General features: G+C 41.4%; 1 long non-coding RNA gene across 1 annotated transcript; it reads left to right on the top strand.

The window, feature by feature from the left end:
- The first annotated feature begins 9 nt into the window (after positions 1–9).
- On the top strand, positions 10–3,984 carry LOC149125048 (uncharacterized). The gene is made up of 3 exons (XR_016212010.1): positions 10–149; positions 1,902–2,070; positions 3,187–3,984. It is a non-coding gene; the product is annotated as an uncharacterized LOC149125048 (long non-coding RNA).
- The last annotated feature ends 18,270 nt before the right edge of the window (positions 3,985–22,254 follow it).

The following is a 22,254-nucleotide window of genomic DNA, read 5'->3' as shown; positions in this document are numbered from 1 at the left end:
GTGAGAACAGCAGTGGGAAGACCTTGATCTCGTTTTCACTTCAGTTTGACTGTGAACAGGTTGTCAGTAAAGCTACCTATTTATTCATCCTTCAAGGAGAGGTAGAGCCCTCCCATTGCAGCCTGGAAATCTTTGTAAAATGGATCAATGTGAGTAACTCTTTTTTCTTTTCCACTGGCTAGGTATACGTGTGCATGTGCTAACGTGTGGGGGCAGGGATTGATGGAGTCAACGAAATATGCCCCATCTGCACCTTAGACAGGAAAAAGAGAGAGATGGGTGAATTCCAATTTTCAGCATGAATCAAGAAGTATGTGTGTGGTAAACAGTAGGTACTACAAGACTTCAAAGAAGTAAACAAAAACACTTTGATCTCTTTTTCTTTGCATCTCCTGGCATCTTACCTGATCTCTCTGACAGTCATAAGAGCACTTCAATAATGAGTAAAGTGGCAGCAAGTTCTTGCAGAACTTTTCCTGATAGTAATGACTGTGTCTTTTGACTGAAATAATCCAGTATTCCATCATAAAGTAAGAGGAAAAGCTACCTTTTAGGACATTTTAAATAAAGAGGGTATTTTTCTAACTAGCAGGAGTATTTTAGATTCTTACCAAATTTCAAGCTTTTAAAATAGAATCTGCTCCCAACTCACCAAAGCATTTTTAAATAAAATTGATGTTGGCTTCTGACATTTCACTTAACAATCTGATTTACAAATATCTTAGAGGATTCTAAAGGTGTTTATAGAAAATTCATCGAGATCTCCCTCTACCTTCATTAGAAAAAAAAAAAAAATTCTCTAACACCCGTGCCTTCTATATAATGTGTCAAGTAAATGAATATAAAGTGCTAATACTAATTCTTGCCCAAAGCAAAAAATATTTTCAAATAGCAACATAAAACCCATAATTGATGTTTTTCTCTTAGGGTAATGTTACTTATTTCTGTTAGATATGAATGCTCCGGTTATGAGCAGCACATTTCCAACTGCATCGATGGCCAGGCACAGATTAATTAAGGACTCAAAAGTCCAGAAATTCTTTCATAATTCTTCCCTCTTTTGCTTCTCTTGTCCCTGTAACTCTTCACCCATTTGAGAAAGTTGAATACAATGTTCTAACCAGAAAGAGTGTTATATCACACTCAGACTTTACAAATAAAATTCTTACTACAAGTTTTATTCATTAATTTATTTTTCATCTCTTTCATTATATGCTTATAGCTATGCTTTATTCTAGAATGTTATGTAGCCAAGATAAACTGGAGTTTGGACTTGATTTGCTGTGAAAATTGTAATCTTTTATCATGAAATATCTATTCAGGAGTATATAGGTCTGGCTTCATACCATAGATAAAAATTCTTACAATACAATCAAGACATTTTCCCTGTGACTATTAAATTCTATAGGAGAGAGTTCTGTGTAAATTCATGAATGCATTTGGAGTAAGCATTGCCCCTTACCACCTCAACATTGCCTGCAAGGTCTTTGTATCCACTTTCCTTATCTACCTAAATAGTGTGTGTCTATTTGAAGACTAACCACAGTGGTTAAGAGCTCAACTTCTAAAGAAAGTGCTTGAGTTCAAATCCAAGCTGTAACAACTAATAACACATGTGATACAACATGATATTGTAAAGAAAGATAAGTATAGAATATAATCATGGGGTTGTGATACGGATTGGATTAAATATTCCATGGAAAAGGGCTAGGTATAGCACATAATAAAATCCTAGGAGGTTTGCACACAGATCCTGGGTGAGGATGGAGAGAACTCGAAAAAGCCTAAAAAAGCTAAACTGACCCATGGAAGCAAGAATATGGGAAGGTCGGTGTTCAGCCAATCACATGGGCATGGCTGTACAGGTGATAAAAATGTTGAAAATATTTCATATTGCTTAGAGAGAATCACTGCTGTCAGCCCTGCCGTGCTCACCATGATGCCAGATATCCCAGAACCTCGCTGAGATCTCTCAACTCTCTCTACAATGCATCAACCAGCATACCAGGCATCTCCAGGCTTGTGGTCCAGTTATGTGACCTCAGAGAACCAGAACTCTTGCCTTAAGAGGTTTGTCAATCATTAAACATTTTGAAGAGTATCCCTGGTGTGGGAGACTAAATAGTGGTCTCCCCAAAGATGTCCACATCCCGATTCTTGGAACCTGTGAATGTTTACTTATGTGACAAAAGGCACCCTGCAGATGTAATTAAATTAAAAGTTTTGCAGTGAGGGGATTAGCCTTGGATTAGCCAAGAGGCCCAATGTAATCACAGGGTCCCTTCGAAGAGAAAGGCAGGAGGGTCAAAGTCAAAGAAGCAGATATAATGACAGAAGCAGAGATTGGAGTGATGTGAGGTCAGAAGTCACAGACAACAGGCAGCTTCCAGAAGCAGGGAGAGGCAAGGAACAGATTCTCCCCCTAAGATCCCCAGAGAGGAGACCTGCCCACGCCACACCAACCAGCCCAGAAAGCTTTTGTTACAGTTCTGACCTTCAGTACTCCAAGCTAACAAACTGCTGCTGTTGAAAGCCACTTCGTTTATGGTACTTTGTTAAAGCAGCAAGAGTAATATACCTGAACGTGCAATCTTTACTCTTGGAAAAAAGGGAGACAGAGTGGAAAAGAGAGGAAGCGGGGGTGAGAGAAGCAGTGAAGCCTGGAATTCAGTTGTGCCTTCCGTGGTTCAGGTAGAGAGGACAAGGAGGTGTAAAGTTTGGTGTAGCTGCCATGCAGGATGGGACTTGACAGATGAAAAGGTGTAAGGAGGACTTTTCAGGAAGTCTGGTGTACGTGCGGTAACAACTTTCTAACCCTGAGAAGCCTTCAGTGAGGATTGACAGGATGTTTCAGTGTTATGAAGCCTAGTTTACCTTCATCTGAATTTATCACTGTGTTGAGATGGCCTTCATGTGGGCACAAAGAAGCCCAGATTTCCTTGAGTCACATATGCACAGCACGTTATTCTATGCTTGAGAAACAGTAACCTGACTGCTATCCTTACAGCCTTGATTCGTTGGAGGCTTGACAGCTATTTATTCCTTAAATTAGAATTAGCTTCATAATCTGAACACAACTAGTCCTACTATAATGCTTGTTTGGAAAATGAGAATTTATCCTAAAATGGGATTAATAAATCAGAGAACAATGAGAATAACAAGGAATTGGGGTTTGTTTATTTGCAGTTTCATCTGCAAGAAATGTTACATGAGTGCAGAAAAATGTCCAGCTGAACTGAGCCATATAAATGCACAAAATCTCCAGCTGACTGAGCTCACCATGTGGGTAATGAGCACCATGTATTCATGTCTGGTGTCATAATTTTATATTTCTCCTTTGATACTTCTCAATAACTTACAAACTGCCCTCCTTCTAATATCCACTTCCATGAGAAAACTACAGGTATGTTTCTAGGTAAAATGCCATATTTTTATTAGTATTTCTGTATTTCTGAACCATTCAGTATGTCTAAAGATACTGTCTTTTTAAAATTAGTTTCCTATTTTCTTCCACTTTAATGTATTTATTTACTTATTGATTAGCAGAGAGAGAGAGAGAAAGACAGAGGGTTCCCATCCCCATTTTCAAGGGCCAGCACTGGGCCAGCCCAAAGCCAGAAACTGGGAACTGAATCCAGTTCTCCTACATGGTGGCAGGTTCCCAACTGCCTGAACCATCACTGCTGCCTTCCAGGGTCTGCACGGGGAGGAATCTGGAATTGGGAGCATAGCTAAGACTTGAACACAGGCACTCCACTATGGGATGTGGCCATTGTAATTGCTACACCAAACACCCACCTGTCTTCTTAGTATCACTGATAAAAATGTTTGAGTGTCGTACCCTTAACCTCAACTTCCCCATAAGCCTGTGGTTTTTCATTGTGTGATTTTTGTATAGGACAGTGATTTCTAGTAACATATGTCACATTATAGCAGAACCTATGGTTTTTACCTGCTACTGCAACACTTGAGCCTCATCAACAACTCATTGTATCCAGGTCAAAAATCAAGACTAGAAAGTGAAAAAGACTTTTTAAAATGTATTTCTTATTTCTGTACAAGGCACATCCATGCTAGATACTTAAAATTCTGGTGTTACTCCTTCCTTGGCTGTTTCCCATGGCACAGGGTGCTTCTTTTGGGCTCTGTGGATCCCCAGGATGCTATAAATATGCTTCAGTTGTCCTTAAACTTCCAGGATTTATTTGTGAACTTTTGTGTCTCTATTTTGGAAAGAGGGAAAGCTTCCATTTCATCAATTTCTCAAAGGCAATCTCATGCAACCACTGTTTTTTTCTTTTATTTTCCACTCTCCAGAGTCCTCTGTGAAGGGCCACATGGCCACGTTTCTTCAGCACAAGCACACAATTGTGCGGCTTGGAAATGTCTGCACAGGAGAAGCCATGCTGGTGTGGCAAACATGCCGCTCTGACTTAACTCCCACGTTGACTTGGAACCTGAGGGCGAGGTGTTGAGTTTTACTACATGTGTTCTTTCCAGGAATATAACTGAGGCTGTCACTATGAAACCTTACTCATCTACCCAAGGGGATTCATAGACATCTTCAATAATTTCCTCTAGTGGACCATGCCTATAGATAACACCTGGTCAGGACAGAGGCCAGGAACCTGAAGGAAAGCTTGCAGCCCTGGAGGACAGGCTGATGGTAAGAGCAATACAGAGAAGGAGTCGAAGTCTATGAATGAATAGTTGTGCATGAAGAAAGCCATGTTGGGTCTAAAATTGTGCTGGACACTATTTGTACCCGGTTGCCATGCCCTGTCTTCATAGTTCCTCCTTATGACCACCTTGGGTCCAATACTCCTTTCTGCTTTCACCTACTTTGGCCTCCATGGGTAGAATTAGATGTTCTCCATGGGAAACTCTGGAAGGAGAGGGCTCCAGGCTTAGAGTGATATTTAGTTATAACACATATCCCTCCTGCCCACTGATGGTATTCAGATGAGCAGCTTTGCTCTGAGCTGGTATAAACCTTATAGAGGTCTGAATCTAACTGAAAGAAAAATTCCCTGTGATAATTCATGGCAGTTCTGTCATTTCCAACAGTGGTCAGGTAGGTAGCAGAAGAAAACATCCTAATTCATTTTTCTTGAGGGAGAAAAATCAAGGAGGGTTCTCAAGGAGTTTCTGACATCTGCTATGTAAACCTGCCTTGAACTCTCCTTCCTATTATTCTCTTCTGCCTTTCCTCTGACTTCAGTGCATTCATTAATATCATTGGTTTGATTTCTTTTATACAACTTATGTGAAGGTAATGTGTATATATAACCCTGCTATATATAATGGCAATCCCTTCTGATATTCTAATTTAAAGACTCCAAATCACTATTGTGCATATCCATAATAATATTTCTTTCCATTCCAAGGTCCTATCTATCAGGATAATTACAAGAAAACCAAGGACTTCTGTAGACCAAAGGCTTGGTAACTCTTGTCCCAAGACAGAAAAACAAGGCCACTGTGTTCTCTAACTCTTATGTGTCCTCTTGGGTATCATTGGTGGCCCTGTGGCTTGGCGACCAGAGTGTTATAGTGGAGAGGCACTCGCTGTTGCTGCTCACCCTGCTAGTGGCTTTTCAGGTGGAGTGGGGACCTCTATTCTAGACGTGATTTGAAGCAGATCATTTTTGTGATATGCCAGGCCCAGGCTCTTTGGAACAAATCTCTTGGGTCACATTCACAGTCATTTTCTAGAGGCACAGTCCTGCTGCTTACATGCTGGGTCTCAAGCTGCCACATGGCCCTCTCCCCACATCTCAGTTCCAACATTCCCAGTCTTATCCTGTGGCACCCATCAGAGAGGCTAGAGATCAGATGTGACTTCATTTTAAGGCTACCAGACACAAAGGATGTAGAAAAAGAACTGGAAGGTCCACACTGTTCAAACTACTTCTACCGCAACCCCACACCACAAGCTGAGGTGAGGTCCGCCAGCCTCTCCTGGCCTCCTGTCTTAACATCTGTGGCCAGAGAAATCCTGCTCTCTCTGTACTCCAGGACTTCCCCCTGCTGCCTCCCTTAGGGAGATGAGTGGCTGTACATCTTCTGTCTTGGCCCTGTAATCCCTAACATGCAATCATAAAAATAAAACAGTCCAAAACTAGCCTACGTGGTATTCTCTTAAGTTGTCTTCTGAGCCTTCAGTTAACCCCCTGAGTGAGATACCTTCTGTCCATGTTTTCCCAAGGAGGAACAGCAGGATCTTGAAGAGAGGCATCTGTAGGCAGATGTGGCTATTTGCTTCTCATCAGGTAACAAAGGACCTAACAGAAGCTACTCCTGAAGGACAGAGGTTGATTTTGGCTCACAGTTTTGGAGGTTCACAGGCCCAGATCAGGCAGGCCTCATTGGTTTGGTCATCTGGTGTAGCCAAAGGAGATCTATGACAGAACATGTGTGGAGAAGTGATCACTTGGGGAGCCAGGAAACAGAGTCCAGCTCAGGCTAATATAACCAACCCTTTCACAAGAAGCACCTGCCAAAAGCCTGCAATGACCTAGGGACCTCCCACTTAGCCCACCTCATAAACATCATGATAGGATTAGGTATAATACCCCCTTAGTATTACCCGGGTGTCATGGTATAGCAGGTTAAACTGCTGCTTGGTATGCTGACATCCCATGTGAGAGTACCTAGTTTGAGTCCACGCTGCTCTATGCTTGTAGTCCAGCTTCCTGCTAATGGGTCTGGCAGGCAGCGGACAATGGCCTAAGTACTTGCATCCCTGCTATGCATATGGGAGACCTAGATGGAGTTTCTAACGCCTGCTTTTAATCTGGCCTAGTTCCAACTGTTGTGGGCATTTGGGGAGTGAACCAGCAGATGGAAGATTTCTCTCTATGTCTCTGCTTTACTCTCTTTCATTCTGTTTTTCAAATAAATAAATAAATCTTTAAAAAAAAAAACAGAATAGAGTCCAGCAAAAGTTTTAGAGCCATACCTATTCAAACCATAGCAGTGACCCACGTTATGAACTGGTTATTTCTGTTTCTATGAATTAAGATTCTTCTTGGACAATAACTTTTACTCATCCTTTTATTTACATATATCATAAAACAAAAATTCTAAAAATATATGATAATATTTCACCAAACACAATATAAAATTACTGCCTTCCCTAATTTTCATTTTCCATGGGTACTCTTGAGAATTTATTGTGTGTCATTTTAAACTATTTTCCTTACACATAGAGTAAAGATATATATATATAGAGAGAGAGAGAGAGATGTACATATTGAAGGAAAGAGAATTATATATTGAGATAGAGACACAAAAAACAAATAGGCATAGACATATACACATAAATAAGTGTGGGATTGGGGCCAGAGTTGTGGTATAGTAGGTGAAGCCGCTTCCTGCTGTGCTGGCATCCCGAATGGGCACTAGTTCACATCCCTGCTGCTCCACTTCCTATCCAGCTTCCCACTAAAGACCTGGGGAAGGCAGCAGAGGATGGCCCAGGTGTTTGGGCCCCTGCTGCTGGCTTTGACCTGGCCCAGCCCTGGCCATTGCAGCCATCTGGGGAGTGACTAGGGGGATAGAGGATCTCTCTCTCTCTGTCTCCCCCACCCTCTGTAACTCTGATTTTCAAATAAATAAATAAATAATTCTTAAAAAAAAGAAAAAGTGTGAGGTTTTTACAAAAATTGTAATCTTGCCATACATATTCTATAATACTTTTTCACTCAACCTGTATCAGGGACAGCAAACTGACCAGTATTTACACACAGTATTATCTCACTTAAATAATTGGCTTAATATTTGATTATATAGATATACCATAATTTATCCACTCATAACTTTTATTGATAAGCATTTAGATTGTTTCCAATTTTTGTGTCACAGTGCTTCAAGGAATCCTTAGGCATATATATGTTTAAGCATATGTGAAATATATTTCTTTAGGATTATCTCTAAAGATATATATTCTGAATTTCATGTTATTAATGGAAGGAAAGATCCTTTAAAATTTTTAATAGAAACTTCCAAATTTTGTTCTTACATGTCATTTCAAATTATGCTCCCACCAACAACACAAAGAATCCTTACCTTCTCCACTATGATAACTGTAGATCATGAATATTTAAAACATTTGCCAATATACAAGGACAAAAAGACTATCCTGTCATTGGCAACTTCTTTGATCTATAGTTAGATCTGGCATATTTTCATCAGTGTATTTCATTTTCTGTTAACAATTTTGTTCATATTCTTTGTCCTTCTTTTCAGTTATTTCTTATTTTCCTGTGCTATGGTTTGGATAGAGTCCAGGCGTATCACTCATGAGTTTATGTGTTGAAATTTAATCCCTGTTTTGAGGTATAGAGTGGAAGCAATCTGGTTATGGCATTTAGAGGTAGTGCATTTGGGAGGTGATTACAATTAGAAATGATCATAAGGGTACACCTCCTATGATTGAATACTGGTGGTTTTGTAAGAAAGAGACCAGAGCACACACACACGCGCACACATGCACACACACACACACACACCCTCCTTGTTTCTTGCTATATGAAGCCCTGCTTCACTTCGAGACTCTGCTAGCAAAGCCATCACCAGACGCAGGTTCTCAGCCTTGCACCAGAGCCATACACCAAGTAAACTTCCCTTCTTTATAAATTACCCAGACCCAGGTATTTCATTATAGTAACAGCAGCAACAACAAACCTAATACAGAAATTGGTACTAGGAGTGGGGTTGTTGCTAATTACATACGTGAAAATGTGGAAAGATTTTGGAACTGGGTGGTGGGCAGAGGTTGCAAAAATTTGGAGGAGCAGGCTAGAAAAAGTTGGTAATACTGGTAAGCAGAGCATTATGGGCAATTCTAATGAGGGCTCAGAAGAGGAAACTAGTCTCAGATGGAAATGAAGATCCTATTGGAAATTTGGCTAAAGGCCAACCTTGCTACAATGTGGCAAAGAACTTGGCTGTATTGTTTCCCTACCCTCAGACTTTGTGGAAAGCCCAAATAAGAATGATGGGCAAGGGGCTGGTGTTGTGGCACAGCAGTTAAGCCACAGCCTGCAATGCCAGCATCCCATGTGAGCACTGGTTCAAGTCCCAGCTGCTTCACTTCTGATTCAGCTCCCTATTAATGTGCCTGGGAAGGTAAGCAGAATATGGCCCAAGTGTTTGGGCCCTTGCCACCTCCATGGGTGACCCAAATAAAGTTCCTGACTCCTGGCTTCAGCCTGGCCCAACCCTGGTCATGTGACCTTCATTTGGCGAGTGAACCAACAGATGGAAGACATACACACACACACACACGCACACACCCATCTCTGTAACTCTGCTTTTCAAATATTTTAACAAGAATGATGGGAGGGGCCGGCGCTGTGGCCTAGAGAGTAAAGCCACCACCTGCAGTGCTGACATCCCATATGAGCACCAGTTCAAGACCTGGCTGCTCCACTTCCGATCTACTCTGCTGTGGCCTGGGAAAACAGTAGAAGATGGCCCAAGTCCTTGAGCCTCTGCACCTGTGTAGGAGACCTGAAAGAAACTCCTGGCTCCCGGCTTCAGATTGACCCAGCTCTGGCAATTGCAGCTATTTGGGGAGTGAACCAGTGGATGGAAGACTCGCTCTCACTCTCGCTCTCACGCTCTCTCTCTCTCTCAGCCTCTCTGTAATTCTGACTTTCAAGTAAATAAATAAATCATTTCAAAATAAAAGAATGATGGGATGGTTTGTTTGGCAGAAGAACTTTCATAACAGCAAAGCATTCAGACTACAGCATGAATATTATTGGCCAATTTCAATCATATTTTTAGAGTCTTGAGAAAAAGAAAAAGGAAGAGAGTAGAAAGATTTAGAAGATTCACAGTTTAGCCATTGGAGGAGTCGAAAAAGGCATATAAGGATCTGGCTGAAAATCATTTGTTATAAAGAATATTGTGGGTTAAAAGGAGCCAGTTGCTTTGCATTAGAACAGTTGGAAAAAGACACCTCAGAAATCTTCAAGGCTATTTCCCCACCCCACTCCAATCACAGACCCAGAGATCTTCCAGGGCAAAATTGTTTCAGTGAAGGACCCCCAGTGTGCCATACTCTGCCTCACAGCACAGGGCCATCTTGGAATTTATTTCCATGCTGTTAGCCAGTGAAGTACTCCATGACTTCAGCCTTAGTTGAAGCTGGCCCAGGTGAAGCTGGCAGCTTATGCCAGTGGCCGACTTTGGCATCCACATTATGCTCAGTTTGCTGTGCAGAATGCAAGAGTTAAAGGTTTGAAGCCTTCCCTGAAATCAGCCTTTAAACTGAGAAATACTTAAGACTCTTTTGCTGTTGTCAAAGGGGGATTGGATGGCTCTTTCTGACAAAATATGTCTGACCAATCACAACCTATGGCAATATTAATAATTATTCTAACAAACACTTAGGTAGCTTTGTTTACTAGACATTATCTCATCTACAGCAGCAATGTGAGACTTAACTACTATGTTAATCCCTCTTTACAGATGAAGCAGCCAAAGCACAGAGCAATTAAGTAACACGCTGGAGCGACTCGGGGAGCCGGCTCCCTGGGTCCCACCACTCCTCTTCTCAACCTGTGGGAACCTGCCTCCATTGCTAGTGTCATTGGATTCTAACAGAACAGCCCAGGCAGCTCATGAAACCCTACAAAGAGCCTCACCACCAGTGAAGATGTTTCTGACACATGGATTGGGGTAAGGAGGTAGGTCCTTCTGAAAAATTGTTTCAGAATTTCAATGTGTATCTTGTCTATGTTAAGTTAGCTTCCAGTATCATTTGGAATATCCAGTTGACTCTCTTTCATTGACTTTATCCAGTGACAGCTTGGCTGGTGTAAGGATTGATAATAATTTTTGAATATGTGATAGCCATAAAATAAGAGAGAAAAAAATGAATAAACTCCTGAAATAATTTGGGTCTTGAATAGCACAAGCAAAAACCACCAGAAAATCAGCTAACTTGAGGATTTAGAAGACAAGAATGTGGTTTAGTTGTTTACATTTATTTCATCAATTGTTGATCATTTTCCATGTTTTTCAATGCTTTTTGTGGTGATGAGAACATTCACGTTTTGCTCTAGCTATGTCCCTGAACTGTAAAATACACACTAAGGGGGAGAATCAGTGCAGAGGAAGAAAGGAAAATGAAGAGGACAAAAGAAACATAAAGAGAACTGACTCAAAGTAAATCTTCATGAAATTAAGAGGTGGATGATTGCATAATTTGGGATATTCACAGTCATCATAGGTCACGTCAGTGTATTTAGGTGAAGCTACCATGTGACTTCTGCCATCAGTATGTGCACCATCCAGACACCTTAATGACATGACAGGGATGAAAGGTTCTCTGACCCCTGACTTGATTTACCTAGCTCTCACAACCACTGCTCTGATCATTGTTGCTGTGTTAGGAGAATAATTGTTCATGGTGCTGGTGTTCAGGTCAACATTTAAAATGTCAGGAATGTCAGGATTAAGGTGGCAGAAGGAGGCCAACAGAATCTCCCAGAACAACTCCCAGCAGACCAGACTTACATGAGACACAAAACTGAGGACACCTCTCCCTCCTTCTCCAGATCTCTGCACTTCCTTCCTCTTCTGTTGCTCATTCACTCCGGATTTCTTCTCTTTCCCTTGCTTTGTTTTCCTCCATCCCAGTTTGTTTCTTGTTAAAATCTTTGAGACCAAAGCATATTTTAATTGCAATTATTAAATAAAGCTTTCTAGTTACTGCCTTATACATTTGTTTCAAGTAAATGAATTGAACACTACATTCTCTCAAAGGAAAGTCTCTGTTAAGTGATCTTTGGTATGTGATCTTTGGTATTGTTTTCTTTTGCCTTTCCTTGAGTCAATGATCCTTTTACAGAAAAACAATATTGCTTTCTCCTTGTTTATGGAAATGTAACTTAGGGGAAAGATGCAATTCTGCATAGTATCTGGGGAAAGGATAATTTGGGAAAATCTTAGGTTTATGTTCTGAGAGGAAAGGAGGAATTTTATTTAAAAAGCACTCTCTTAACTTTTGTTAATTTTCTGTGTTTCCAAAGCTCTCTGAGGTGCCTCAATTATTAACCTCTGTGAGAACCACCGTGTGACTAGCTCCTACATTGCACATAACACTTAGAAAACCTGAGTTACTCAAACACACCCAAACCCAGCAGGAACCACCAGGAAGAAACGCTTTGTATAATATTACATGGGATACCAAATAGAATAGTTACATATTCATTTATCTGCTAATTTTTATGTAGATAATTTAGGAAAAGAAGACTATATGGTATGTTTTTGCTTTCTATAGATTCATAATTGGTATATAATAATTGTTGAATTTATTTGGAGGGTAGAGGCTTTCTAGGAGCTCTAGGAAGAGCTTCAAGGAAAGGACACTGGAATAGAGTCCTGGAGAGAATAAAGCCTGTGTGCAATAACAGTTCAGCCTCCTTGATGTTATGTCCTAGAGCATTAGGCTGTGCTTGGGGATGGTCATGGGGTGACTTGATTAAGATGGAAGTAATGGTCTCAGTTACATGAGATGAGTTGGAAGGAGTAGGAACACTAAAGGGAGGAAAGTGAGAAAAGTACAATTGGAAGTGTGTTCTGTGCAATGTGCACATTAGGTAGATACTGAATGAGCCTACCTGGTAAGGTGATACGTGGCAAGGTTCAGAGGAATTACTTGACCAACAACTGTAGAGGGTTTAGTAGTCTCACTATCTAACTATGATAATAATGTGATGTTACTGCCCTAACAAGACTCCTTGGAGGGGTTGCCCTGCAGTTTAGGGGAAGGGAAGATTAACAATGCTCTGGATGCCTCCACCCTGCTTTAATCAGAGCAAATCCTCTTTTACCTGTTGTTCACATTGGATCCTGTGTGAGATTTCATTTGCAAACAAAAAAGTTTCTCAGGGAAGGTGTTGTGACCTACAGAGTTAAGCTACTGCCTGCAACACCAGCATCTCATATGGATGCCAGTTTGAGTCCCAGCTGCTCTGCTTCCAATCCAGCTCTCTGCTAATGGCCTAAGAAAAGCAACAAAAGATGCCCAAGTGCTTGTTCCCTTGCCACCCACATGGGAGACCTGGAAGAAGCTTATGGCTCCTAGCTTCAGCCTGGCTCTGTCTCAGCCATTGCAGCTACTTAGGGAGTGAACCAGCAGATGGAAGATTTCTCACTCCCTCTGTCTCTCCTCCTCTCTTTGTTACTCTGACTTTCTAATAAATAAATAGATGTTGCTATAGATTCGTTCTGAGAGGAGGAGAGTGGTGGGGGCAAGAGGCTTGGTGTCACCACGCAGACACCGGGAGTCGGAGTCGGGTGAAAGCGGGCCAGAGGTGAGCAGCCCACAGTCTTGTTTATTTCAGTTGGTACAGCAGCTTATATAGCCGAGGCAGCCACTCCGGTCAAGGGGCAGCTTATGCCCTAACCAATCACAGCCTGTTGCCAGGCAGGCTCCGTTGCCAGGTGGGTTTTGAAGCCATTCTGGAGTAACTGACGCTTGCTTGCCAGTGGCCATCTTGTCATGGCCTTCTCATTCCACCACATTTCTCCTTTTTGTTTGTTTTTGAGCAACAGGAGTCATGATCCTTGGCCATACCATTGTTAACCCCATTTCCATGTGGTCTCCTCATGTGGCTGTGCCTGTCTTGGGTTGTCCCCCAGAGGATCTTCCCCATCGTTGACTAACCAGCCCTCAAAATAGGAGACCACAGGAGTGCTTGCTCAGATGTGGGTAGGAATGAGGAACAATGGTAATCAGGAATGGCATGACCGCATGCAGACTCTGGACCGTTTGAGTGGCTGACCAGAGCTAGTGGGGTATAAAGCAGTAGCAGATAAATAGATAGATAGATAGATAAATGAATATTTTTTAAAAAAGTTTCTCTTCTAGAATACAAAATGTTTTGAAGAGACTCATCGAACCCCTAATTTGCAGAGCCCCAAGATGCTAGAGGCACCTGCCTATGTGAACTCCCCAAGGACAGACTACTGCAGGCCTCTGGCTCAGATGAGAAAGCACACTGTGGCACACAGGAGGCCTGGCAAGCTCCCTTTCACACTGTGGCTGTGAGTCACTAATAGATAATTCTCAGTTAACATTTAGTGGACACATACTATGTGTTAGCCATTATTCTTAGTTTTTTTTCTCCAGTATTTTTTAGTTATCACTGTATTTCATCAGTTCTTAGATATCATGTTCTTCTATGAGTATCACTAAATATATCACTAAAACCAGACCACTTTTTAAAGTCAATGACAACTTAAAAGTCAACAAAATACAACAAGCTACTTAGTCCTCACATTTGTGAAGTAAAGACTGTAGTCCATTTTAGAGAAGATGAAAAGGAGGCACAGGGAATTTAGGAAGTTTCTCCAAGATCACACCTGTAAGTGGTGATGTGATAGTGACTGCTAAGACTCCAAGATTGCTACTGATCAGTGAGAAGGTGGCCTGGAATCCTTCCTGTTGATGTCAGGAATGGGCATGATTAGGTACAGCAACTGTGATAATAGCAATAAATCACTGCACCACATAGATTTATGTTGAGAACAGGACACCGACGACTCACACTTCTGTACATTTTCTACCCATTTCTGTTCTCTGTAACTTCATTATTCATAGGAAAAATCGGGTCTCTAATGCAAAAGCTGACAAAACCAGTTTCCTTTAAATAATATAACATATATAAGTCCATTGAAACTGTTCCTTGAGGTGATGCATTAGGGGACTCTGCCTTTTTTCAGGAATTAAAAAAAAAAAAAAGAAATAAAAACCTTTCTTGTCCACATGAAAGTGGTGTTTGCCACCTCTGATATTAAATTTATTTGCCAAATACAAGGGTAAGCTTTAGGGGAATATTGTGCTTAGAGCTTTGACCATCCCAGTTGATTTCTACACAGATGTATAATATGTAAGACAGTTTTTCTGGCTGCATAACAGACAGGATAAGTGTTTCCAGCAAAGCAGGACCACCTATAATAGCTGAAGTTCACTAGAATACCATGGTGGAGAGGTGAAGAGAAAGTAAATTACTAGGTAAAGTCAGGTGTAGAATGTGTTGATTGTTAGAAACATGATTAAGAACAAGACCAGAAGAGGAGTTTGCTATACTTCCGCTTTGTGTGAGTATGGGGTGGGGGAAATACATGGTTTCCCTGTCACCTAGAGCCAGCAAATGGGCAAATGATTTGTATTCAGCATACGTCACCTAAGAGGTCTGTGGGTTAGGAACATGCTGAGTCAATCTGTTACTTGAGAATTGACATCACCTTGATAGTGGACTTCCCCAAAAATGGAATTCTGAGCAACCTCATATCCCTACTTGGGGAGGCCTGAGATTTCCTTTTTCCCCTGTCTGTGACAGTCCCAATCTAAGGTGTAAGATACAAACCTCGTTCCCTCCACCCACATTTTCCTTTACATAACAACAAAAAAGATTTTCCCTAAGGCTTGCTCACTGGCAGGTTGAATAGCATTCTGAAAATTAGGAGGTAAGGTGACAGAGCTGCTTTCAAGGAATTTTTTAAACTTTTTTTAAAAGGTTTTTTAAGTTGAGAATTCTTGAATGCATTATTCAGCATTTACCATAAAAATGTACCAATCTGAGAGAGAAAATGACTTGTTATTTAAAATAATTCTAGGAAGCATTACATCATCAAGAAGCATTTATTGTACCTGTGTGTATTTGATATTTCTCTAGATGGTATCAGGTCACTGCTCAGCGGAGACCTAAGTAAAACTGTAATTGCACACGTGCTTGAGAAAATGAAAGCATGCAGCAGGCCTTTACATGTGAAAATGACACTAAATCATGACCAGACCAATATGCGTGTGTGATTGTTTTTTAGTCACGCTGAGTTTTCGTCCCATAATATCTGTCATGTGTTTACTGCCTGTGACCTGTGTCCTGATTTTTAGATTATTAGCAAGAAGTAGTAGTCTTTACTCATAAAATAATTTTTAAAAAAGATTTCTTTATTTGAAAGGCAGAGTGACAGAGAAAGAGAGAGAGAGAGATCTTCCATTCACTGGTTCACCCCTAAATGCCTACAAAAGCTAGGGCAGGGCCAGTCTGAAACCTGGAGCCAGGAATTCCAAGTCTGCCACATGGGTGGCAGGGATCCAAGCACATGAGCTGTTATCCATTGCTTTCCCAGCCCCATTATCAGGAAGCTGGATAGAAGTGGAGCAACCAGGACTTGAATTGGCACTCACTTATGGAATGCCAGTTTTGCAGGTGGTGGCTTAAACTGCTGCACCACAACCATGATGCAGGCCCTATAAAATAGTTTTTGTCTTTGAGAGCGTGATAGTAATTTAAACCATGAGCAAGCACCGAGTATCAGACTATGAAGCTTCAGTACAAATAATCTAGACTTAACATGAATTTGGGAAAAGGCTTATGAATTGCACATTAGTGTAAAATACTACTAGCAAGATTTGGAAATCATGAAAATAGTTATTACTTCTGGATTCATCCATCTGAGAAGATTCATCGGGGGGATAAATATAGAACAAGAGCTTCAGTAATTTAATATGTTGGCATTCCTTTATGAGGGTGTGCACTAGAATGCATCTTGATAATAGAAAATTGAATTTCTCAGTTATTTTTTTCCTCTTGACCTTAGATAGGAGAACCTCAGATAAATGCCTCTTGCCATGGTATAATGTAAAGACCCTGACTGTCTTTTCGCGGCCTGGACAATGCATACCTCAGAAAGGCCCTTAATAAATATTTGCTACATGTACGATTGACTGGATTGATTGATTGATTGGCTGATGATTGCCATGAGCAGGAGGTTTGAATAGGCAGGTCAGAAAACCAATCACCAGCTCAACCCTGATTCCTGCAATTAGAATAAGATTTCTTAGGCACCAAAATGGGAGGAGACCACCACAGTCTATTAAGCCAGTCATGAAAAGAGGTAACACAGGTGCTAGAAAACAGATGATGGTGACTTCCCCTGCAGTTACATCCACCCGAAAAAGTGTGCAAGGGTACCATAGATAAATGAACTGTTTCCATTCATGAAGCAGGCACATTTGTTAATTAACAAAAAAGCGATCACTTGAGCAGGGCTAGGCAAACGCCTTGAGCGGTTTAAAAAAGTTTCCTGCAGAAAAGCATTTCTTTTGATGATAGCTTTAAAAATTAATTTGTGTAGTTTCTTTTTCAGTTGCTGCACTTGATCTGTATCGTGCAGCATTATTAGCATTTGTTAACAACAGAAGCAGTAAGGAAATTACTCACCACTCTTGTCAGACGGGGTTATTAGAGGCAGAGAGAGAGCAGTGGCCTCCGTTGAGGACTCAGTTCAGATTGCTGCAGTCAGCAGAGGTGTAGGCCACGGTGGGGGAGGATGTGAGAATGGAAGAAGCAATTGGCTTGCCTGGGTTTCTGGTGAAGCATTTAAATTTACAATGCAAGCCATCTAGCTTGGTGAGGACGATGGGTTTCTTTTGGTCTACAAGAGAAAGGTTGCTGAAGCATAAATTCAGATGAGGAAGAATACAGCTCCAAAAAGTCTTTGAATTTGGCTTTTGTGAAAGCCTGGCTTATAGAAATAAGGTGAGATCCCAGGCAAGCAGTTGTATGTACTGTTTTATTATTTAAAACTGTGTAACAATTGGATTGTGTCATCATTTCCCAGGGATGATTTGATGCCATGGATTTGGGCTCCAGTTACAAATTTGTGTATCCCATGTGCTTTGGTTCCTAGATGTCTATAGATAAGGAAGAATTCTTTATTCATTTAAAATTCATTCATTCGGGGTGGGTGTGATGTTGCAGTAGGTTAAGCTGCCTTTGGGACTTCTGCATCCCATGTCAGAATGCCTGGGACTGAGTGCTTCCTTTGCTTCTAACTCAGCATCATCTTCTAATGCAGCAGTACTTGGGTCCTTGCCACCCGCATGGGAGACCCAGGTGGTGTTCCTGACTCCTGGCTTCAGCCTGGCCCAGCCCTGGTGGTTGCAAACATCTGGGGAGTAAACCAGTGGTAGAAAGATCTTTCTCTCTCTCTCACTACCTATGTTTGTCCTGTCACTGGACCTTTCAAACAAATAAATAAATACACTTTAAAACATTCATTCAACAAATATTTACTGTGCACCAACTGGTCATACTTTTTCCCATGTTTTTTCCATTATGAGAGTACTTCAAAAGCTTCATGGAAGATAGAATTAAAAGATAAGTTTACTCTGGTGCAAAAATTTTTAAAGTCCATGCATACAAATAGTCCTCAAATAGTTCATGGTTATAAGCATTATGAAAAAACTGTGCATGGGTTTCAAAAAATGTTTGTCAGCAAAATAAATCTATTTCCCCTTTTGCACAAAGTTTTTAAAGTGCTCTTATATGTGTGAAACAATGCAATCCTCTTTTGCTTTGTTTTATTGGGCCAGACCTGCAAGTGTTTTAGCAAATGTCCTAACACATGTAGTGTTTCTCACAAAACGAAAAAACAAAACAGCTGCCTCTCTGTGCAAAAGAATTATTTTCAACAGTACCTCTTAACTCTGAGAGGAGGAAGACTCGTGCCAGGGCACAGGGCTTGGCGAGGGAAGAGCCCTCATCCCACCCTATCCTGCACATCACTTGGCATGACACCTAAGGCCTTCCTGTATGTGGAGGTCAGTCTTACATAGAGTCCCAAATGGTGGGGAGTGTTCCCTCAGTCCTCAAGGTATGAAAAAATCTCTGTACCATAGAGGTCTGCCTCTCAGTTGTCCATCTGCCAAATAGGGGAATGAACTAGAGTCATTTTTCTTTTCCTCAACAGTGAGTATTTTCTTATATGAGAGAGAGGCCAAGAGCAAGGGCTTAGGAAGGCTGCATGACTTCAATCCAGGCTCTTTGACTTAAGTGCAGTCTGGCTTTATAGAAGCTCTCTGAGCCTCAGTTCCATTTATAAAATGGAGATAATGGTTGTATTTAGTACTTAGTTCATAAAGTTATTCTGAAAATTAAGTGAGATAATGCATGAAAGCCTTTAGTGCAATGGCTAGAATTTAGTGAGTGCCTAATAGTCATTAGCTGTTGGGGCTGGCACTATGGCATAGCATGTAAAGCTGTAACCCACAATGCCTGCATTCCACATGGGTGCCAGTTCCAGTCCCAGCTGCTCCACTTCCAATGCAGCTCCCTGATAATGTGCCTAGGAAAGCAGCATAGGATAGCCCAAGTCCTTGGGCCCCTGCCACCCATGTGGGAGACCCAGATGAAACTCCTGGCTCCTGGCTTCCGCCTGGCTCAACCTTAGTTGGTAAGGCCATTTGGGAATTGCACCAGCAGATGGACGATCTCTCTCTCTCTCTGTGTGTGTGTGTGTGTGTGTGTGTACTCTGCCTTTCAAATAAAAGAAATAAATAAAAAGAAATCTTTTTAGAAATCATTAGATATCTTCATCCTTGATACAATGTAGTTAGTGAAAATGATTCTGTACCTCCAGAAAGTCAGGGGCAGCCAATTCCCATCTGCCATCTAACAGAGCTCCGGCAGCACACATCTCACTACCATTCAACAGCCTAGCCACATTTGCCGCTCACCCAAATACAACACCCTGAGGTCACTTGCCTATAGTAAATAAAAGTGTTTATTCTGCAATCCTTGACTAATCTACTCCTCTGCCTCCTGACATTAGTGTAACACCCCTGCACATTATTGATGTCTTTCTAGGGTAAAGTCAAATGGCAAATAGTTTTGGTTAAATCAAACGATTGGTATTTATTTTTACTGATACCTTAACCTGCTTCCAAACATGACCTCTAGAGATTACAAAATAATCCCTTGGGCTGGCGTTGTGGCATAGCAGGTTAAACTGCAGCTTGCAATGCTAGCATCCCATATGAGCACCAGTTCAAATTCCAGCTGCTCTACTTCCAATCCAACTCCTTGCTAATGCACCTGAGTGCTTAGATCATGCTTCCCACATGGCAGACCCAAATGGAGTTCCAGGCTCCTGGCTTCAGCCTGGCTGAGCCCTAACTGTTGCGGCCATTTGGGGAGTAAACCAGAGGATGGAAGATCTCTCTCTGTCTTTCTCCCTCTCTGTAACTCCACCTTTCAAATAAATAAATAAATAAATATTTAAAATAAAAAATAAAAAGGTTCCTTAATCGGGGGTGGGGAAACTTTTTTCTTCCTTTTGAATATTTATAACATAATTTGCAGGCCAGACAAAATTATCAGCTTAAAAATAAGCCTGATATAGATTTATTGAATGTTTAGTCCCATCTGTGGTTGCTTTGGCAGGGCCAGAACAAATGATTTCACATGCCTTATATAGCCTGGGGGCCAGATGTCCCCCCCCCCCAACCCCTGCATGAATTCCTAATATAACTAAAAAGAAGACAGTGTTCCAGCCTACTACCATTGCTGTGTAACCAACAACTCCAAAGCCTAGTGGTTAAGAACAATCATCATTATTATGTCTCATGAGTCTATGGACTGGCTTGATAGCTCTATTGATCTGTGGTAGGCTTGACTGATCCTGGCTGGGCTTGTTCTTGTATCTGCAGTGAGCAGTGTGTTGGCTATGGCTGGGAAGACTCCGTTCTCTTTATCTTGACTCTCCTGTGACAGTCATAATTTAAAATGACTTTTATGACTTGATACTACTTTGACAGTGTTAGCCTGGCCATTCTCAGACAGTGTTAGCAGGGGTCAAAGATAGAAAGTGAAAACAAGAAAATCCTTTGCTAAGCCTTTGTGCCAATCTTACTACTATGTCATTAGCCAAAAAAAAAAAAAAAAAAAAAAAAAAAAAAAAAAAAACCCCACATGATCAAGCCCAGAGTCACCATGAAAGGGTAGCTCCAAAGGCAGAGACCGAGGAAAGCATGGAAAATCAGGGCAATGATTGTATTGTATCACACACCGTAAGTAGTGTTTTTAAATGTTTCTAGCTTACAATTTCATCCAGTAGTGAGCTTAATCATTTCAGTATGCAGTCGCTATTACAGTTTATATACACACACTAGTTCTGTCTTTTTTAGTCACAGGAGCTGTCTTGAAAAGGAGTACCAAACCCAGAAATAAGTCACTAGTTTAACTAGATCATGTGTAAAAGCGTTCTGTCTTGTCTTCTACTTTCCTACATGGGGCAGTCAGGGTCTTCAGTCAGTGGCCATCACAAAGATGTAACTGGCACCGGCCCAGAGCAAAGCGACTTCTCTGAGCCCCAGGCAGCATCTTACGAGGTTTTGGTCTGGTAGATCCACAGCTTACCCTCAGAGCCCGTGTGCTCTGATAACGAACACTTTAGACACAGAGCAGAAAACAAGCAAGCAGAAGGCACTTAAGGAGTGGAAAAGGTTGAGTGCAATCATGATCAAGTTCCCTACATGAACTTCTTCTAATTTGTACTTTTAGAAATCAGTTAACAAAGTCATTCGAGCGTAGATTTTTTTTTCCAATGTGAATTTGTCCCTGTTGAGGTGAGACTGAAGCAATGAGGCGTGCAGTGTGACCACCTGCTAGGGAATGCCACTCCAGACAATGTGGCCGATAGGCTCCTCCTTTCATACACTGGCTATGTGCAGACCAGCTAAGAGGCAGAGGGCATCAAGGAGCTGATTCCAACCGGCTGGCAAAACCGTGCATGTTATGACCTATGAATTCTCCAAAGTGTATGTTTTCTATAAGAATTCTCATTTGGACCTTAGCTCTGGGACCTGCAAAAATATCCTCAAAACTGGTAGCTTCTAGTTTACTGTTTGTTCCAGTTACTCACACACAGAGGGTATCTGAAGACACTGTGTAGTCTTCTCTCACTTTTTAACCAGACTGTCTTAACATTTTCTTATAGGACCTAGTTTCCAACAGTACCGCCTATGTTCCCCCTTTTTTTTCCTCTAGACCTTGCAGCTCTTTGCCACACCTGCTCTTAAATGTGGTGACAGTAGGGCCTCGGGTAGAGTAAATTGGGACAGTTCCCAGGCCCTACATTTTTCCCCCTCAGACTTCCTCTTTCCCCACATTATGACAGGTGGCTAGGAAATGACTCAGGAGGTGGAGTGTGGAGGAACAAGAGGAGGTTCCAGAAGCAAGTGTGGGGGAAAAAAATAGTGAAGATTTCATACTCAGATAATTAGCTTGTCCTTGCTCACCAAGGCAGAGTGGCAGAGTTCTTCCGTCTTTCCATAGGCCTTTCAGGATAGATGTGTGTAATGATTCTTATTTCCTTCCAGGTTTATCCTTAATATTCACAGTAACAAGAAACAGCTTGTGAACCAAAAGCACCAGATGATGT

This window comes from Oryctolagus cuniculus, chromosome 8 (genome assembly GCF_051225735.1).
Source record: "Oryctolagus cuniculus isolate XC-2025 breed Fujian yellow rabbit chromosome 8, ASM5122573v1, whole genome shotgun sequence".
Classification (NCBI taxonomy): domain Eukaryota; kingdom Metazoa; phylum Chordata; class Mammalia; order Lagomorpha; family Leporidae; genus Oryctolagus; species Oryctolagus cuniculus.
The sequence above is the reverse complement of the archived record's forward strand: the minus strand, read 5'-3'. Positions and strand labels throughout refer to the sequence as shown.